At 39.1% G+C, this 19688-nt stretch overlaps 1 protein-coding gene across 3 annotated transcripts in view; it reads left to right on the top strand.

The window, feature by feature from the left end:
- Positions 1-12: 12 nt before the first annotated feature.
- The window catches only part of usp54b (ubiquitin specific peptidase 54b), a 123852-nt gene continuing 104176 nt past the window's right edge, over positions 13-19688 (top strand). For 2 of the 3 annotated variants that reach the window (XM_047159253.2, XM_047159251.2), the window contains exons 1-2: positions 13-291; positions 615-797. The gene's annotated coding sequence lies outside the window, so the exon portion shown is untranslated. The remainder of the gene's footprint in view (positions 292-614; positions 798-19688) is intronic. The other variant, XM_047159252.2, reaches the window with a different exon arrangement.

Genomic DNA, 19688 nt, shown 5'->3' with positions numbered 1-19688 from the left:
CAAACCGCATACTCCAATCCAAACCGATCACCACACCACTACCGCACTCAACACAATGCCTGTATACAGTACTAAGCAACATAATGGTGTACCCGGCTTGCTTACTAGTCTGACACACTAGAAACAGAAAACGGGAAGAATTATCGCGAGAACACGGCGTGTTTTGACGCGGCGCTGGATGGCGCTGCGGGATGTTTCGGAATTTTTTTGCGGGGAGGTTTTTTCCCCCTTCGCCTACAGGTTTCTGCTCGGATAGGACACAAGACCGCGGTCTGGACGAAGGCACACAAGGTGAGTAAGCGCACTTTACAACTTGGTAAACGCTGAAGCAGTATAAACGGGAGTCGCAGTTTGAAGGTGGGAATGTTTTGAAAGTGCAACTTAAATGTAGCCTTCCAGATGTGCTTGCTTGAGGATGTACTTGGAACACATGTGCGTTGAGATGCTTTCCGCTGATGCTTTAAGGATGATGATGTGCTTCATGATATGCATTGTAGCAGAATAATGTGCAGACAAAGCCAGTTTCCCCCTTAACTCCTTCCCTCCCTCCCCTCCTTTTATTATTATTATTATTATTATTATTATTATTATTATTATTATTATTATTTTTGCAGGGAACAACACAATCTAGCCAAACAGCTAACACTGCGCTTCACAAATGCACTGTCACGCTCAGCATCTTTCTGCCAGCAGCATGAACACCGAGCTGCTTCACCTGGAAGGACTGCACACTCTTTCTAACAGCACAGATGTGCTCAACATCACACCGTGTGAACGCAGTGTGACCTCACGCCTAGGTTTGTTTCTCTTCACAGTATGTCATAGGCTGAGGTCAAGTACTTGTTGATACTGATAGATCCCAAACATGTTGTCTTCTTGTTGTTGTTGTTTCTTTTCTGGGTTAGGCATATTCAGCATGACCTTAATGCTGCTTATGTCATCTGATATCATGACGCATCAGGCATCATCCTGCACATGTTCCTGCCGTCAGAGCATTTAGGAGCCTGCGCCTTTTAAGGACGGGCGATATAGACTTAAAACTAGATCACGATATTCCATGGTATTATTTTTTGCGGTAATGATATAAGTGACGGTATGAAAATAGTAACGTTCAACAGTGTCTTTTTGGCCACAGGTCACATCAGCATGCAGTCTCGAGAGCCATGCAAACATTGATCCGAAAAAAGTAGAACATAATCCTGACCCTCATCAGATACTAAACTATAGCAGTTAAGTAGACTTAAAAAATTTGGATATGAATTTTATTCACAAATTAAAATTCCCATGAAAATGCAAACAAGACAATACTTGCAGGATTCATAATCTAACCCTAGGGGAAACATGGAAATGTAAAAAAAAAAAGCAACAACAAAAAACATTTATTCTGTAAAAGTGCACGTAATATTTAAATAGTGCAAACTTAACAAGCCTTAAACTATGCTACTAGGTTGCAAAACATCAAAACCGTATATAAATTCAATAATGATTCAAATAAAGTTCAAGTTTGAAATGTAAACTAGTTATATACTATTTATATTAGTTGGGCGGTACCTTCCGATAACTGATTAATCAGCCGATAGTTTTTAAAATAAATACTGAATGAAAACATAACACTCAAGGTAAAATATTGCTGAACTTTATTACAAAAATAAACAGTATTCCCCATACCAAATAAACTGTTAATAAATATTGAAGTAAATAAAAGCTATACATCTAAACTGAACCAAAAAGTAACACTTCAAATAAGAAATAAAAATAGAGACATCCAAAATGCATTAAAAAACGCTGCAAATAACACAACAAAATTTGTCAGTGATAGTTTTTATTTTGCCTCTAGTGGATGCACTTGTACTGTATGACCCTTCTCAGCCGCTCCCGCAATTGGGAAAAATCATCAATGTGGATTTTTGCAGATAACCGATAGTTCCAGCAATCTGTTATTGGTGTCGTTTACTTGGCAAAATCGATCAATTGGTCGACCTCTCATGTAAACACCAATTCTGATTTTTCTTTAAACATCGTACTAAGGTTGGAACTCTGGCTTCAGCCATGCTTGTTCTCGTTCTACATGTGAGATTCCCATGTTGTGGTGCATAAACGTGTCATATTATATCGTCAGTATCGTGGGATGACAAATTCTTATCATGGGGAGGTTGTACCGGTATAATTGTACCGGTATATCATGGACGATACGATATGGAACAGCCTTAGCGCCCATTAACCATCTAACTAGTGCAGGAAAATTATTTTGTTTTAAAAGGTATAAAGGAAACAGTTTCTGAATGACCATCATAATGGAACATCCTTGAATTAATTTTAAGGAACTAACACAAAACAGGACGGCTCAACCATTTTTTGAGCAATTTAGTAATAAGTGTTAAGGAAGCTGGAAAATAATTCATATTCATTTATATACAACTGAACACTATATACACAAATCTATAAACTGCATGGTGTTTGAAAAGTCAGGAACCAATGAGACATATACTTCTTTTTTTTCACCCTTCAATGGATAATGCTGGTCTGCATAAAATTAGGACTGCAACAAGTATTTAGATAAATGTAATAATAATAATAATAATAATAATAATAATACAAGTGCTGTAGTAGTATGGTTTGATTGAAATACTGGAAAGAAACTTTCGGTACTTTTAAATTTTAAAGTTACCCAATCTAGTCCAATAATAATAATAATAATAATAATAATAATAATAATAATAAAATAATAATAATAATAAAAGGTTAAGTAACTATCAAAATAATCATCAGTTGTAGTCTTCTACTAAACATTAATACAGTTTCTAAAACATATAGTTGGGGTGGATGATATGATTATATGACATTGTTATTGTGATAACTTTGGTATATGTGGCATTAAGACACTATTGTGGCACAGCAGACAGCATAGAACCCTGACAACTATAGAGTCCCTGGTTTGATCCTTAGCTCAGGCTGCAGCTTGTAAAAAAGTGCATTGTGTCTTGCGATGTACTGTTGTCCCATTCAGTGAGCCCACTTGTGTCCAGTGTTCCCAGTATAGGTCCAGATCCACCTTGAACCTGAATAGGATAAAGTTTTTACTAAAGATAAATGAATGAATGAAAGTAGCCTTGGATTTGGTGTTGTCAGTACATAGCAGTAAGTCATATTATATTTGTTCCCGTTAAGTGTTGATTTTCACCACTGGAGCCCATGTTTGGGATTTTGGATAAAATGTTGTCAAATGTATATGTTACTGCCTTTCCTGAATAGAAAAGACAATATGCATGCACACTTTTTGGTGTAACCATAAGACTTAAATTGACTGTTTCATCTGTGAGATTGCTTAATTTGTTCTGCAAGTGTAGAATTAAAGAACCAGAAAGACTTCCAATGAATGATTCATCAGCCTTAATATGGAGTCAAATGTGGGGAAAAAAAAGTTACCATCTGTCTAGTGCAGAAACAAAGTTACTAAAGTTACCAAATCTATTTGTGGTCATTTTGCATTCTTTTCAGAATAGAGTTTCACTCTTGGAGTCATCATCAGTCACATCATCAGGTTTTTCCACAAACAGCTTGCTAGTTAATCTCACACTTTTGTGACACAACACAGCACTACAGGCTGCATTGAGCAAGCTACTGACAATTTACTGTATTTACATTTCAAAAATGTACAAAATGTTGCCTGTTACACTACAAGCTCCATGGCACGAGTAGCATAACACTAATCTGTGGTTCTGTGAACCCTGGATAACTCTCTGCTTAGACAAGGGTGCCACTATTTTTTTCTTCAGTGACAGATGAACAGATGGTCTGAGGACTGGATGGCTGCTGTCTGGTCTAAATAGTACCATAGGGTGCATACCTGGCACGACAAGGAACGCTTTGCCGGTTCACCTTCATGGAACACTGCAAAGTCAGTCAGTTTATTTACAAAATTGGGCTATATGACCTTGGGCAGAAAACCTGGGTTCAGTCACAAGGTTACCCCAGGGTCATCTGGCCACCAGTGCTTGCAAGGTGAGCTTATTGCCAGAGCATGTAGATCTTCCATTATTGCACCACTATTTCGGCTATAAATTGCCCTGGCTTCAGCCTGTTCTCTTCATGGTTTGCAGGTGGGGGGGGGGGGGGGGGGGGGGGGCTGTTATGTCATGTCCCACAGGATAAATATGGGGCATTCAGACACCAGATGTGTGGCAGCCGGAGCATGGAACATGGAAACATGTTGAGGTGACTTAAAAACACACCGTGGATGGGTGCTTGGGCCGTGCTGGTTTTGTGATTCTGGCACCTGTGTTGTCCAAAGTGACCATGACAAACAGGGCAGATTTTGCTGCGTTGATTTTCCCTTTATGGTGCTGGGTACTGCCAGGAGTTAGTTGTGTTGGCTTTCTCCCCACAGAGGGATCAGTTTCAGGTAAGTTATTGCACATACTGAAACAGATAAAGTATTGCACGTGCTTGCCACATGTGCTGCAATAATGTAATTTCTCACTACAAATCAGCCCTGTATCTGCAATGAGTGCTTCTGCAGTGTACACCTGGATGCAGTGCTTCATGTGATGAGACCACCAACAACACGATACAAGTATCAGTTACAGTCATTTAGCTGACCTGCTCGTGATCTGATCGGTTGAGCTGTCTGTTCAAAGGGATGACAGCAAGGGATGACCCAGACCTTATTTTGTATGTTGCTGAGATCATAGTTGAACATGGAAAATTCTCCAAGACGTGGCTGTAGACATGGCATCCTCACATTCCACAAACAAGGAATGTGAAGGAAGAGTAAGCTTTGGGGTGTAAAGCAAGCGCTGTTTTAAGGACATGAGATTCTGAGTTGCACTCACTGCTGATGCTTTTCTTCATCTTCCAGGGGATACAGACATTGGCTACTTAAGAGTGGCTCTTTTATGCTGTGTGGCATTTATTTAGTTTCCTGGCATGGTTTGGGTCCACTTGTCCCTTTAGTAGAAAGCATCAGTGCAAATCAATACAAAGTTATTCTGACTGGTCACCTTTATCTTGTGATGAAGCACTGCTTTCCTGATAGGAGTTGTAACTTCCAGGATGACCCTGCCCACAACCACAGGGCAAAAGGGCTCACTGAATGTTTGATGAACATGATGATAAATGATATCCTAAGACCTTCACAGTCACCTGATCTCAAACTAATTGAAAATCTATGGGAGATTTTGGAACGGCATGATAAGCTGGTTTTACATTTTGCGATTCCAGCGATCCTTTGTGGTTCTTACTTGTCACACTGTACAAGATGATCCCAATAGGAATTCTATATCAGGTTGTGTGATAACATGTCTTCTTCATATCAGATTAGACGAAGATGATAGTTACTTTGTTCTGCCATCCCCTATTTCTTTCCATGTTGTGTCCCTTTTTGTCCTGTCATGATATACAGTAAGTGTGATGAGACATTATAGAGACATTCTGTCTGCTGCTGCAATTCAACAAATTGCTCTTCTTTTAAATTCAATTGTGTATGCTTCGTGTATGTATACGTTGTGTAATCATATGCCGTCCTCCTGTTGGTAGATTTTAGACGAATGTCATAGCAGAGGTCACACACTTGAGATTTTAAGTAAAATTTTCTGACGCTGCCAGAACTGTCATTGGCTGTCTTTGGTCGCAGCAGCACTAAATCGGCCGCAGGGAGCATGCCACATATTAGGGGTGTCCAATCTTATCTGCAAAGGGCCAGTGTGGGTGCAGGTTTTCATTCCAATCAAGCAAGAGCCACACCTGATTCCACCTGTTTAATCAGTTGATCTTGGCTTTCAATAAACTCAGGTGTGGCTTCTGCTTGGTCAGAATGAAAACCTGCACCCACATCGGCCCTTTCCGGATAAGTAAGACTTCTAAGAACACCAATATCAATTCACGAACAAAAATTATCCTATACGATGTGCGATTTTGCTGCGACAGCAAAGTAGGGCCGAATATCATACAGTGTAAACGCGACTTTAGACAGCACTTTCTACCACCATCATCACAACACTAACTGAGGGAATATCTTTTGGAGGAATAGTCTTCATCCCTCCAGTACACTTCCAGAGATTTGTAGTATCTATGCCAAGCAACACTGAAGCTGTTTCGGAGCATTGTGGTGGCGCAACAGCTCATTTAAAAACGAAAATATGTTGACTTGTATTTTTCATTTTTAATTCGCAACCCGTCTATATCTCAAAGAAATTTAACACAAAAAGTGAAACAGAGAAAACTTAGTATTGCTTTGTTTGTAATATTTGCATGGATCTCTTTATTCCATCGCCATTAAAAACCTCAATTTGACCCATGGCTTGGTTAATAGCTTGTGGTCTCATTAATAAGAACATTTTGTTTATTGTGCCTGCATGTCTATTATTGACCCACACTGGACTCAGCTGCTCGTGTCAATGCCTGGCAAATGCTGTTGAGACCCATTAAGTGCTCTGTGTGCTTTTATAAATTCAGTAGTAGGCCATGGGGAGGTCATCTGCAAAACGTTGCTACCCATTCCAATGAGGGTCTATTAGGGGCATGAACAAAATGAAATGAGGAGCTCACTGAGAGCTGTCTGAACCAGTTGTGTGTAAGGTTGGAGCTCAAAATAAATGTTACAGTAGAGCTGTTTTAAGCCAATATCTTGGGCCATCAGTCAAAGTGTTTACTTCTGAGATGGAAGAAATTATTTATATATATTTTTTATCAGCTTGTGCGATTATAGATTTTCTCAGCGGCTGAGTGAAATTGGTTGGTGTTTGTGTGAATGGGCAGAGGAACAGCTTTATGTCTCAGACCTCTAAAGAGTAACAGTCTTAATACTCTGTGTGGTTTCTCCTCAGATAAGATCTTTTGATTCTAAGCAGCTTTGTGTCTTCAACAAATAAACCCTTCAAGTTTTGGAAAATGGAGCACAGTTTATGTATTTCCCACCATTTTTTTCTTTGAAAGCTGTTAAGTTGAACCATTGTAAATGTTTTCGACAAGTGTTTAGGTAGGTTGTTTTTAAACGAGTATTCTTAGGATGAAACAACAGTGGTATCAAATGTATGCCCGTTTGTAATGTTGGCTATTCAGTTGGCCAAGGTATGAAACAGAAGGAGAGGCTGAGAAAACGGCTTATGATAACATGGCATCTTTATCCTTATGTAATATTCTGCTTCGTTTCTGAAGCCCTTTCTGCCCGTGATCATATAGTAACATTTTTATCTCTGCCTTTTAAAGTTTCCACTGAATAATTTTTCTTAGGGGAAGAAATGATGTGACAAATAAACATTATAGAAAGCAGTGTTATTTTGACAAGGAAGTTTTATTCTCTGTTTAAAAGTATGTGTAAGATCAGCTTCATCTAAACAGCAGTCAGTTTGTTGTGACAGTGCTGGCTGGCTTTGTTAAAGGTTGAGGAATAGCCAGGAAAATGAACTTTGGGTCCTCCCTATTGTCGCCTGTGTCTATTTGGAGCTACACATAACCCAGTTGCAGGAAAGCTGTATTGTAGTCTCAAATCTGGACACAAAGGAAAAGCAAAATGGTGTTAGAAAAATAGCCTAGATCAACTTAAATCTTAATTAGTTAAATAAAGGAATAATCAGTCAGGCCAGCTTTGCAAACTTTCGTTTGGTTAGTCTTCCATTAGGGCTGCCCAATGATGTAGAAAATGATCACCACAGTTATTTTCCTCAGTATTGAAATCATGACTATTTCACAATTATTTAGCCATAGTGCTCTGGCGATCCATAGGTTGCGAATACAAACCCCAACAATGCTATTACCATCCATACTGATGGTTTAAAATAGACTTATATATATGTGCATCCTGCATCTTTAATAATGGACCACGAAGTTCTGCTTTGTATATAATCATATAAACTAGCTCACTTTTTCATATCGGCACAAAAATCTCCCTTACTTTCCCAAAGTGCTACAGTGCAATTAAAACAATATCTATGGTAAAACAAAGGCACCCTGAGTAAACACAAAATACAGTTTTTAAATGATAATGTTATTTATTGAAGCAAAAAAGTTCTCCAATACCAACTGGGCCTGTGTGAAAATGTATTTGCTATTTCCCCAAATATATAAAACTGCATTCATAATGGGGTTCAGCTGGACTAGACACAACCAGGCCTGATTACTGCAAACCCTGTTCAATCAAATCAACACTTAAATAGAACTTTTTCAAGGATGAGGAAGAAGGTGATTGAAATGCATCAGTCCGGGAAGGGTTACAAAGCTATTTCAAAAGCTCTGGGACTCCAAAGGACCACATTGAGAGCCATTATCTCCAAATGGAAAAACTCGGCACAGTTGTGAACCTTCCCAGACGTGGCCAAAATTCCTCCAAGAGCACAGCAACTACTCATCCAGGAAGTCACAAAGAACCAAGGGCAACATCAAATGACCTACAGGCCTCACTTGCATCAATAAAGGTCACTGTTCCTGACTCCACTATCAGAAAGACACTGCGCAAAAATGGCATCCATGTAGGAGTGGCTAAGCAAAAACCACCGCTAACCCAGAAGAACATTAAGGCTCGCCTGAATTTTGCCAAAACACACCTTGATGATCCTCAAACATTTTGGGAGAATGTTCTGTGTACTGATGAGTCGAAAGTGAAACTGTTTGGAAGACAGGGCTCCTTTACATTTGCTGTAAACCAAACACAGAATTGCACAAAAAGAACATTACAGTGAGGGAAAAAAGTATTTGATCCCCTGCTGATTTTGTACGTTTGCCCACTGACAAAGAAATGACCAGTCTATAATTTTAATGTTAGATTTATTTGAACAGTGAGAGACAGAATAACAACAAGAAAATCCAGAAAAACGCATGTCAAAAATGTTATAAATTGATTTGCATTTTAATGAGGGAAATAAGTATTTGACCCCCTCTCAATCAGAAAGATTTCTGTCTCCCAGGTGTCTTTTATACAGGTAACGAGCTGAGATTAGGAGCACACTCTTAAAGGGAGTGCTCCTAATCTCAGCTCGTTACCTGTATAAAAGACACCTGTCCACAGAAGCAATCAATCAGTCAGATTCCAAACTCTCCACCATGGCCAAGACCAAAGAGCTCTCCAAGGATGTCAGGGACAAGATTGTAGACCTACACAAGTCTGGAATGTTCTACAAGACCATTGCCAAGCAGCTTGGTGAGAAGGTGACAACAGTTGGTGCGATTATTCGCAAATGGAAGAAACACAAAAGAACTGTCAATCTCCCTCGGCCTGGGGCTCCATGCAAGATCTCACCTCGTGGAGTTGCAATGATCATGAGAACAGTGAGGAATCAGCCCAGAACTACACGGGAGGATCTTGTCAATGATCTCAAGACAGCTGGGACCATAGTCACCAAGAAAACAATTGGTAACACACTATGCCGTGAAGGACTGAAATCCTGCAGCTCCCGCAAGGTCCGCTGCTCAAGAAAGCACATATACATGCCCGTCTGAAGTTTGCCAATGAACATCTGAATGATTCAGAGGACAACTGGGTGAAAGTGTTGTGGTCAGATGAGACCAAAATGGAGCTCTTTGACATCAACTCAACTCGCCGTGTTTGGAGGAGGAGGAATGCTGCCTCTGACCCCAAGAACACCATCCCCACCGTCAAACATGGACGTGGAAACATTATGCTTTGGAGGTGTTTTTCTGCTAAGGGGACAGGACAACTTCACCACATCAAAGGGACGATGGACAGGGCCATGTACCGTCAAATCTTGGGTGAGAACCTCCTTCCCTCAGCCAGGGCATTGAAAATGGGTCGTGGATGGGTATTCCAGCATGACGATGACCCAAAACACACGGCCAAGGCAACAAAGGAGTGGCTCAAGAAGAAGCACATTAAGGTCCTGGAGTGGCCTAGCCAGTCTCCAGACCTTAATCCCATAGAAAATCTGTGGAGGGAGCTGAAGGTTCGAGTTGCCAAACGTCAGCCTCGAAACCTTAATGACTTGGAGAAGATCTGCAAAGAGGAGTGGGACAAAATCCCTCCTGAGATGTGTGCAAACCTGGTGGCGAACTACAAGAAACGTCTGACCTCTGTGATTGCCAACAAGGGTTTTGCCACCAAGTACTAAGTCATGTTTTGCAGAGGGGTCAAATACTTATTTCCCTCATTAAAATGCAAATCAGTTTATAACATTTTTGACCTGCGTTTTTCTGGATTTTCTTGTTGTTATTCTGTCTCTCACTGTTCAAATAAATCTAACATTAAAATTATAGACTGGTCATTTCTTTGTCAGTGGGCAAACGTACAAAATCAGCAGGGGATCAAATACTTTTTTCCCTCACTGTATACCCACGGTCAAGCATGGTGGTGGAGGTGTGATGGTGTGGGGATGCTTTGCTGCTTCAGTGCCTGGGCAACTTGCGATTATTGAGGGAGACATAAATTCTGTCCTCTGCCAGAAAACCCTAAAGAGAATGTCCGGTCTTCAGTTTGTAAGGTAAAATTCAAGCGCAACTGAATTATGCAGCAAGACAATTATCCAAAGCAAAGGAGTATGTTCTAGTCCTAGTCACTAGAGATTTATGAAGGGGGGGCTAAGCCTCTTTTACGGAGGTCTGTGCATACTTCCCCCAAAATTTTTAAAGCCACCAAAACATCTTTCTAATCATGTGTATTTTAGAGAAACAGTGGGTGTAAAATCTATAAAAATACAGTTAGTTTTGGTCAAGGTATACCTGTCTCATAATTTGTGTTAGAGACTGATCTAATATGACTTACTTAAATTATATCACAATAAAGAAATTAAAGTCCACTTGGTTCCCATCCATCCAACACCAACCAAATGCAAAAATGGTTGTACTGTGTAGCCAAAATACTTTTTGGATTTTATTTAGAGAGAATGAGTGAGAGAGTGAGTAAGAGAGTGCGACGGCAATCAACACTACATTACTGCACATTGTCTTTGTTTATCATATTAACTACGTTTACAATCGAGCTACTGTGTAGTCGAGTTAGAGTCTTATTTGTCTGTCCGAGTATACATGACACGATGTGTAATTGAATGATTGATACGGTTTGGTGTGATCCCTTGTGTTGTGCATCACCTCTTGTAATGATCTGGGAGTTTTCCCTTTAAGACCAGGAGGGGCGCGTGACCGCGTCATTCTGCGCTCTGCTGCCTGTGTGTGAGTCTGCAGCAAGTGTGTGAGGGAGCAGCCAAACTGTAACCGTGATAATGCTCAGCATGCTTAATAAAACCACAGTAAAATGTTTAAAGAGTAAACCGTGTCCTGTGTGGATCTCTCCCCCAGGTCCTAGTGCCTGCACAGGAACCTGTTTAAGATGCGATAGAATCGAACCTTTGATTAGAAAAAAAGAAATCAAAAAGAAAATATATTGGTTGATATATTGATTTGCTTGGGGGGGGGCTAATGAATATTTTAGGCCTAGCAACGTCCCTGGTTGTAGTTATTGCTGCTAAAGGTGGCACAACCAGATTTTAAGTTTAAGGGGGCAATTAGTTTTTCACATTGGTGATACGTCTTTCAGTGAAAAAAAACCAACAACTGTATTGTGTGTTTACTCAAGTTGCCTTTGTTTTATGTTGTATTTAATTTGAGGATCTAAAACTATTTAGTATGAGATATACACAAAAACAGAAGAAATCAGGAGTGTCAGAGGACAGGATACATCATCTCATGTGTGCACCCACACCAAAAAAGGCTCAGAACATAAAATTACCACAAAATCTACAGTATACAAATGTATTTAAAAACGAGTAGTACAGACTCTTTAAAAGGGTTAGAACAGTGTGTATGTGCAACAATACAAAATGCTTCAGTAATACTTAAAAAATATATAGTTTATAAAGCATTGTTAGTGCTTAAATTTAGGCTTTTTCTCCCCAAATACATTTTTTCCCATCATGACTATATATTAAAGGGGCAGTATGTTTGCCTCGGGTTGGGGGTTTGAGTCCTGCCTCTGCCCTGTGTGTGTGGAGCTTGCATGTTCTCCAGGTTTCCTCCCCCAGTACAAAGACATGCACTGTAGGCTGATTGGCATTTCCAAATTGTCTGTAATGTGTGAATGTTTGTGCGATTGTGTCCTGCAATGGATTGGCATCCCATCCATGGTGTCTCCTGCCTTGTGCCCCAAGTTCCTTGGGATAGATTCCAGGCTTCCCCGTGACTCCGCGTAGGATAAGGAAAATGGATGGGAGAATGGATTGAGTACATATTAGAATTCCATTGCTTAAAGTAATCATTTAGGAATGTTTCTTTCAGTTATAGTTTTCAGAGCCTGGAATCAGGAAATCGACTGTTTTCGGGTTTGATGGATGACACACACCATATGTTAAATTTTTTGTTTGGTATATTGACTGACATTTCTGAAGGCACTTGTGTTAAAGCCTCTGTCATCATGTTTCGTGTTACTTTGGCAACAGACGCTTTTATAGAGAATTGACTCAGTTATTGTACTTTGTTTATACCCAGACATCTTATATTGATATCGAATTGAAAATGGAAGATAGAGATTGCCGTTAAAGCATGTTCAGAGATCTGTTAACAAGCATGGACATGCTGATTGACCACTCAACTATCACCAGACCATAAGTCAGCCTGTGTGAACAGGGAATTCATGCTGCTCTAAGCTGTTTTTTTCAGTAGGGAGAGGTGAGGAAACAGGCAAAGAATGGGGCAAAGCAATCAAGGTGAAAGGAGAGAGAAAGGAGAGAGAAAAGAGAGAAGGAGGGGGAAGAACAGCACTCAGAGAGTGTGTCATGTTGAATCTGTTCCCTCTTCAGTCAGATCCAGCCTCAAAGCTCTAATCACCTCTCTCTTGTATCTGAGCCTATGGTGTATCAAATTTTTTTTTTCTTTTTCTTTTTTTTACACCAAAAGCAGCATCACAGAACATCCTGGCAGTATGCAGTGTGGTTTTGTGGCTCACCACAGGAAGCAGGGTGTGAGGTGACACTGTGTAGCTCGAGTGCCAAGCGCAGACAAAACTGCTGCAATATTAGTACGGATGCAGCGATACTGTACACTAGTATCTGTATTGGTCTGATACTGTGTTCATTTACTCATACAGTACTAGTTTAAAAAAATGCTCCGATACCTACATTTGTTGCCAGGTGATACTCTAGTAATGTCCAGTATATGCAGTTAAGATGAAATTCCAGCGATCTGGCCGTATTTGACGATTAACGATGGCAGTCAAAGCAAAGCAGACTGCAAACCACTCTGAAAAACTCCCAAGAGTATAAGCCATCTGACAGATAAAATGCCGAACGAGGAGTTCGTTGCTAGCAGCAAAAGCCAGCTAGGTAAGAAAAAGACCACACTAGGGAAGTTTTCGTTGAATGCATTTGTAATTACCACTGGCAGAACAACTATGGACAAAACAGACTTAGCAATGAAGGCTTGAGAGTGGAAAAAGTACCACTTCTTTTGGTTTAGGGTGCATTATGCCTAGTTTGTTATAATAGCCTTCTATCGATGACAGTTTGGCAGGAACTTTTAAGTAGTCTAATTAGTAAACAGGAGAGTTTGCTTGGCTTGGCTTTTTCAGTTAATTATGTAAGGAATAACACACAACAGACCGTGGCATCAAACGACAATAATTGTGTGATTTGGCACGACGCACAAGCGAAGAGCATTATTGTTATTATGGTACGATCTGGAGTGTGTTATTCCGCTTATATCACAGTGATTTGCCACCAGTTACAATGTTTAATTTAGTAATGAACGACATGTCACACTTTTTAATGGTTTATAGTTAGATTTAATGTTGTGGAACTTCTGAGAGACAAGTTGGGTCCTGTTCTCATCTAGGTTACAGCTACGATAAACAGCCAGTCCCTCACCAGCCTCACACTTTTTCTTGCTCTCTCTCACTCGATCGGATTGTTCTCTCTCTCTCTCTCTCTCTCTCTCTCTCTCTCTCAAAAAAAAATCCCAAAACCCTTTACAACGAGCACATTAGTGTTAAACTACTGTTCATGTTACAACTGGAAATACTTTCTGAATTGTGCTGTTATTCGAAAGTAATCCATACCTTCTGACCGATCAGATTTGAGCATTGATTCACGCCGTGGTATGATAAACAATAAGCAGTTCATATCTATCTCAAAACAAACAAACAAAAATCACACCTATTGCTAATTAATCGAATACTGGAGTTGCCAAAAAAAAAAAGTTTCAAATCAAAGTGCTCTGTCATGCTTTCTTCTGCCAGTAGCTTGTTTGTTCTGATGTGTGTTTTGACACAACACTTATTAGAGGGTTATTACGGTATCAATATTTGTATTGGCAAGTACCAAAATCATGTACTTGTACTTGTTCTCAGTATGGAACAATGTTCCCTAGATATTAGTGAGTACACCAGCAGCCTGCTGGAGTTGCAGTGACAGTTTCCTCGGATTGCACCGTAACAAGTAACTATTGTAAGGTTGACATGGTAACCTGTGTGACTTGTGCTATCAGCATTATCTTCATGCTCCAGACGGAGATGACGGCCCTCCAGGTGAAGGCAGGTTAAAATGGCTTCCAGTGCCAGATCTCAGCATTAAATTAGCTCCATGCAGAGCTTCACTTTTTGTTCTGTGGAGCTTTAGGAAACCTGCAGGGCTCCGGATTGATTAACATGTGAAAGGAACAACAACTCTACTCATCTACAAAGATTTCTGACCCCAAGGGCACTGAGATAATTAAGCATCAGGCCTGTCATGATGATTACACAGTCGCCTGAGCGCAGTTATTTGTGCTGATCAGGTTTATTTGAGGTGATTGTGGTTAATCGTAATTCCACAGTTATGCATTTCTTTATATACGGTACTGTGCAAAATTACTTTGCATACAGTTATTTTACTATTAAAACATAGCCACTATCATTAAAACCTCTTGAAGATAAAAAGATATGTTTTGTTACTGCAATTATGTACATTAGTTTCATAGTTTCTGCTATTGTAAACAGTCTATTGACCAGCAAAGTTATATATCAAAGTTAATATTTGTGCTGTGAATGTTCATTACTATATTTTACATTATAAAAATGGCACGAAGTCAACAGAACAGACAATTTAATTGTTAATCGCAGTACACACATTTTTTTATTTCTCAGTTTTTTGATGCAAAATCAGTTTGAATTTGTCCAGAGAGGTGATTAGAGCATAGAAAGGAGCGCCTGTCTGACAGTTTGGTAGCATACTCCATTCTGAAGGATCACATGTATTGCCAGATGTACATGTATTGTGCGTATGTCTCCAGGATGGAGTTGTTCACGCAGTGAGCCATTCAACCATCCGGCTGGCTTCTTGTTGTCAGCCGAAAGAAATGTTCTCTTTTAGCCTTCTGGCCCGCTGGTGGGCCTTGTCTTATGCCTGTCAGTACTGTGGCATGTGCCACAGTTTATACACATAGATGTCATTTCAGTTCACCAACTCTCAGTATTTTGAAAAGGGCCAGATGTGTGATGAAATAATTGACGCTATGCAGGGGAAGCATTCTCACGCCCATTTAATTTCCCATTCTGCAGTGGGGTATTGATATTGTGTATCCAGAAAGTAAACTCACAAAAAAACAGAAAGTATTGAATGGATTGTTTAAAAGTATTGAATTTTACTAATATTATGTCAGAATGGCCTGACTGAGCATACGGAAAGACAAATGAAACCAATAACTTTTAAAACATCACAGGTTGCAGTACATACTTGTCTAATGAGTCATGTTTTTATGGATGTTGGCTTGGATAATGTGTCAAGCACAATATTAATTGACTTTTAGACTTTTTTTAAATCTGATTTTTCTCTTATTTTAATATATTAAGCTTTAACATTTTGACCTATTGCAATTCAATCATCTGAACCTATCAAACGATTACATTTTTTTGCAATATATTATATTCAGAATGAATTGTTTTGTATAATACAGTCCGTACAGGATTTTTCAGTTGTTGTTTTTTTGTGATTGTTGCGGCCAAAAATGCTTGATTTTGCTGTGGCTTTTTAAAACGATTTTTGTGCTTTTTTGCAGAAAACTACTTGAATTGGCGAAATTGCAATTGCACAAATTTTTTTCGCAGTGATTGTTGGTAAATGAGACCTTTTGGCTGCACTTATTTTCAGCGCATGGGAAACAAAGCGTATATAAAAATAAATATGATAAACATAATAGAGATGTATGATCAGGTAATACTAACTTAAAGAGTTAAAAAGAGATTACAAACTGATTACTGCTAATAATAGTACAGTGCGGGTTTGATTCCTGGTATTAATCAGTGCAAGAAACATGACTGTGATGGACAGATGGCTAACACTGCAGCCATGTAAAATCATCTGAACAAACATCTGCCTTCAGATAAGCTGACCATTCCTGTCTGCATGTCAACGTTCCCCTGTTAGTCTCATTTTTTATCAGTAAGTTAAACATTTCATAGAAAATCAAAACAAACACATCCATAACCTAAGTCTTAAACTACCGAAGGCTGTATGTTAATGTTTAAAACAAGTGCTAAAAAGTTGCATGTGTAACACAAATGAAATATCGTAGAATTGAGATATACAGTCTGAAATGATACTTTATTGTTTATTATATTTCCGTGTGAATGATTTTCTTGTTTATCTTGATATAAGATACTCTCTATATTAGCTGTTTTTTTTCCTCCTTAATTTGGAATATGAATATTTGTATAATTAGAATACAGTTTTTGTTGTATAAGTTATCACAAGATAAATATTTTTTGTTATAAATACTTTCATCATATTTAATAGAATAAATATGCTTATTATTAGCCTATTTCATAATTTTTTATAATTGAGTCATAGTAACTGCCAAATGTAGCACAATATGAAATAACTCACTTTGCACTGGTATTCAGGAGAAACGGATTCCCACAGTTTTGCAGGACCTGTGTTATTCAGCACATCTTTAATTATTTAGGCTACCATAACGCTGGGAGAAAAAATACTGCATAATGACATGTCAGCAGTGAGACTTGGCTGCCTCCTTTTCTGCATCCACATAGCATTAATGGGCTACGTTGACAAGGGCAGCCCTATTTATATCTTTATTTGTTACACATTTCTGTAAAACTTCATCTTAATACTCCCGCCCTTCCCTCAAAACATATGGTGAGCAGTAAAAGCTCATTATAAGTACCTTGAGCCCACCCACACGTTGAGCTAAGCGCAAAAAATGTTGTCATCTCTAGGCAGCCTAACTTTAAAAAATTGAGACTGGATGTAAAAGGTTGGAATTTTACTGTTCATTTTGTGAAATGCAAGGATAAAAAAGACGTACAAAGAATCCTAAATGTGAAAGTTTTTGTTTCCTAAAAGTTCTCCTGAAAAATGTATAAAAATTCATATGCATGAAAGAATGTCTCTATATTCTTCCTACTGGTGAACCTTCTTTTAGACATTGCAAATCTTTAGATATTGCAAATCTACTTGTGAAGATGATCGACTTCACCTAGGGAACACCTCAAATATCTTCAATGGACACAAGAAATCTAATTAGCTTAGTCATGGTAATTTTAGTGATGCATCAATACTGATACTGGTATCATGTATGTATCCAGTGACATGTTCATTTTACTCATCCTCATAAAAACTCTCTGATAACAAAATCTGATAACACGCAATACTTTGTGATGTAAACCTAATGTACGTTGTAGCTGTAAGGAACAGATGATGCAAAATGACAGCCAATCAGGACGCATTTCCTGATTAATGATGGCAATCTAATCAAAGTAACAACATCTTCCACCAAAATGAGTAACCTGATTAAACATTTTCCTGATTAAACGTAAGCACTTAAGTTCTGTGAGCACTGAGCAGTGAGATGCATGCTTCCTTTCCCTTCAAGGTGCAATTCATGGCACCATAAACATCTTAAACATTAAACTTGCTAGCAATGCTAGCAGCACACAACAATAACCCACATAAGCACAGCTAAATATGAAATGTTCCATTACAATAAGTCGGTTACTAGTTTCAGCATCAGTATTGGTATCAGTATCTACAAGTACCAAAAGACTTGTAGTGGTACAGAAGCATCGCTAGTAATTATCCGTTAAAATGGCAAGTGAAGTTCAATACTGGAACAAAAAGAATAATCTTTAAGCAAATTACATTCTGGGGCGCACGGTGGCTTAGTGGTTAGCACGTTCGCCTCACGGGTCCGGGTTTCAAGTCCCGCTGGGGCCATGTGTGTGCGGAGTTTGCATGTTCTGCGGGGGTTTCCTCCGGGTACTCCGGTTTCCTCCTCCAGTCCAAAGACATGCATGGTAGGCTGATTGGCGTGTCTAAAGTGTCCGTAGTGTATGAATGGGTGTGTGAGTGTGTATGTGATTGTGCCCTGCGATGGACTGGCACCCTGTACAGGGTGTACCCCGCCTTGTGCCCGATGCTCCCTGGGATTGGCTCCAGGTTCCCCGTGACCCTGAAAAGGAGTAAGCGGTAGAAGATGGATGGATGGATGGATGGAAATTACATTCTTTGGCAAAAAAGTGCAATCGAAAAAAGGGTCAAGGTCACGTTGTAGCTAACCTGATAACAAATTTTGAAATGACAACACATTTGGTGGAAATAAATATTTATGCTTCATTTGTGATTCTATTCATTGATTACATAATGGGAATTTCCTTCATTTGTACAGTCAATCAGGGTGTCCCAAAATTCTCCATACATAGTGGAGATTAACACTTCTTAGCAAAATGTTTAAATGTCTTCCAAAAATTTTAAATACTTAGTTTATATTATATATAGTTTTATGCATACGTTTGGGCACCCCTCTGAGGCTGCATGATAATTTGCGCTGTCTCATTAAGTAAAGATCGTAGTGATATGCCATTCAGTTTCTAGAGAAAGCTGGATAATGTGATGTTTTGCAGACAAAAATTCTTAGTGTAGCAGTATTGACTTCAAATTAAATGTGAAAAATAGGCTGTGCAAAGATTTGACCACCCTTTCAATTGTGTTGATTTGAATACCTGTAATCACTTAATGCTGATTGACTGCAACACAAAATTGATTTGATTGGCTCAATGAACATTAAACTGAGAACACAGGTGCAACCAATCATGAAAAAGGATATTAAAGTTAGCTAATTGCTAGTTGTGCTTCTCTTAGATTCTCTATTGATAAGTAGCAACATGGGAACCTCAAAAGAACTCCCTAATGACTTAAAAACTAGGATAATTCATCAATATGAATTAAGGGAAGGATACAAAAAGTTATCACAAAGGTTTAAGGTCTCTGTCTCTACAGTCAGAAATATAGTTAGAAAATGAAGGACCATAGGATCAGTCCTTGTGAAGGAAAGATGTGGTAGGCTGAGAAAAATATCTAAAAGGCAAAGGCAAAGAATGGTTAGAATGGTCACAGACAAACCACAGGCCACCTCCAAAGACCTCCAAGAACATTTTGCTGCCGATGTTGTCATTGTACATCGTTCCACATTCCAGCGCACTTTGCACAGGGAACAGCTCAATGGAAGGGTGATGCGGAAAAAGCCTTTTGTCTGTTCTGCCATCAAGCAGAGTCGTTTGAGGTTTGCAAAGGCTCATCTGGATAAGCCAGAATTATTTTGGAATATCGTGCTGTGGACAGATTAAACTATTATTATTATTATTATTATTATTATTATTATTATTATTATTTGGTCTCAACCAGAAGCACTTTGTATGAAAAGAACACTTTGTTCCAGGAGAAGAACCTGCTCCCTACTGTAAAATTTGGTGGTGGGTCCATCAT

Source organism: Ictalurus punctatus, chromosome 13 (genome assembly GCF_001660625.3).
Source record: "Ictalurus punctatus breed USDA103 chromosome 13, Coco_2.0, whole genome shotgun sequence".
Classification (NCBI taxonomy): Eukaryota; Metazoa; Chordata; class Actinopteri; order Siluriformes; family Ictaluridae; genus Ictalurus; species Ictalurus punctatus.
This window is presented reverse-complemented; position numbering and strand designations above follow the sequence as displayed.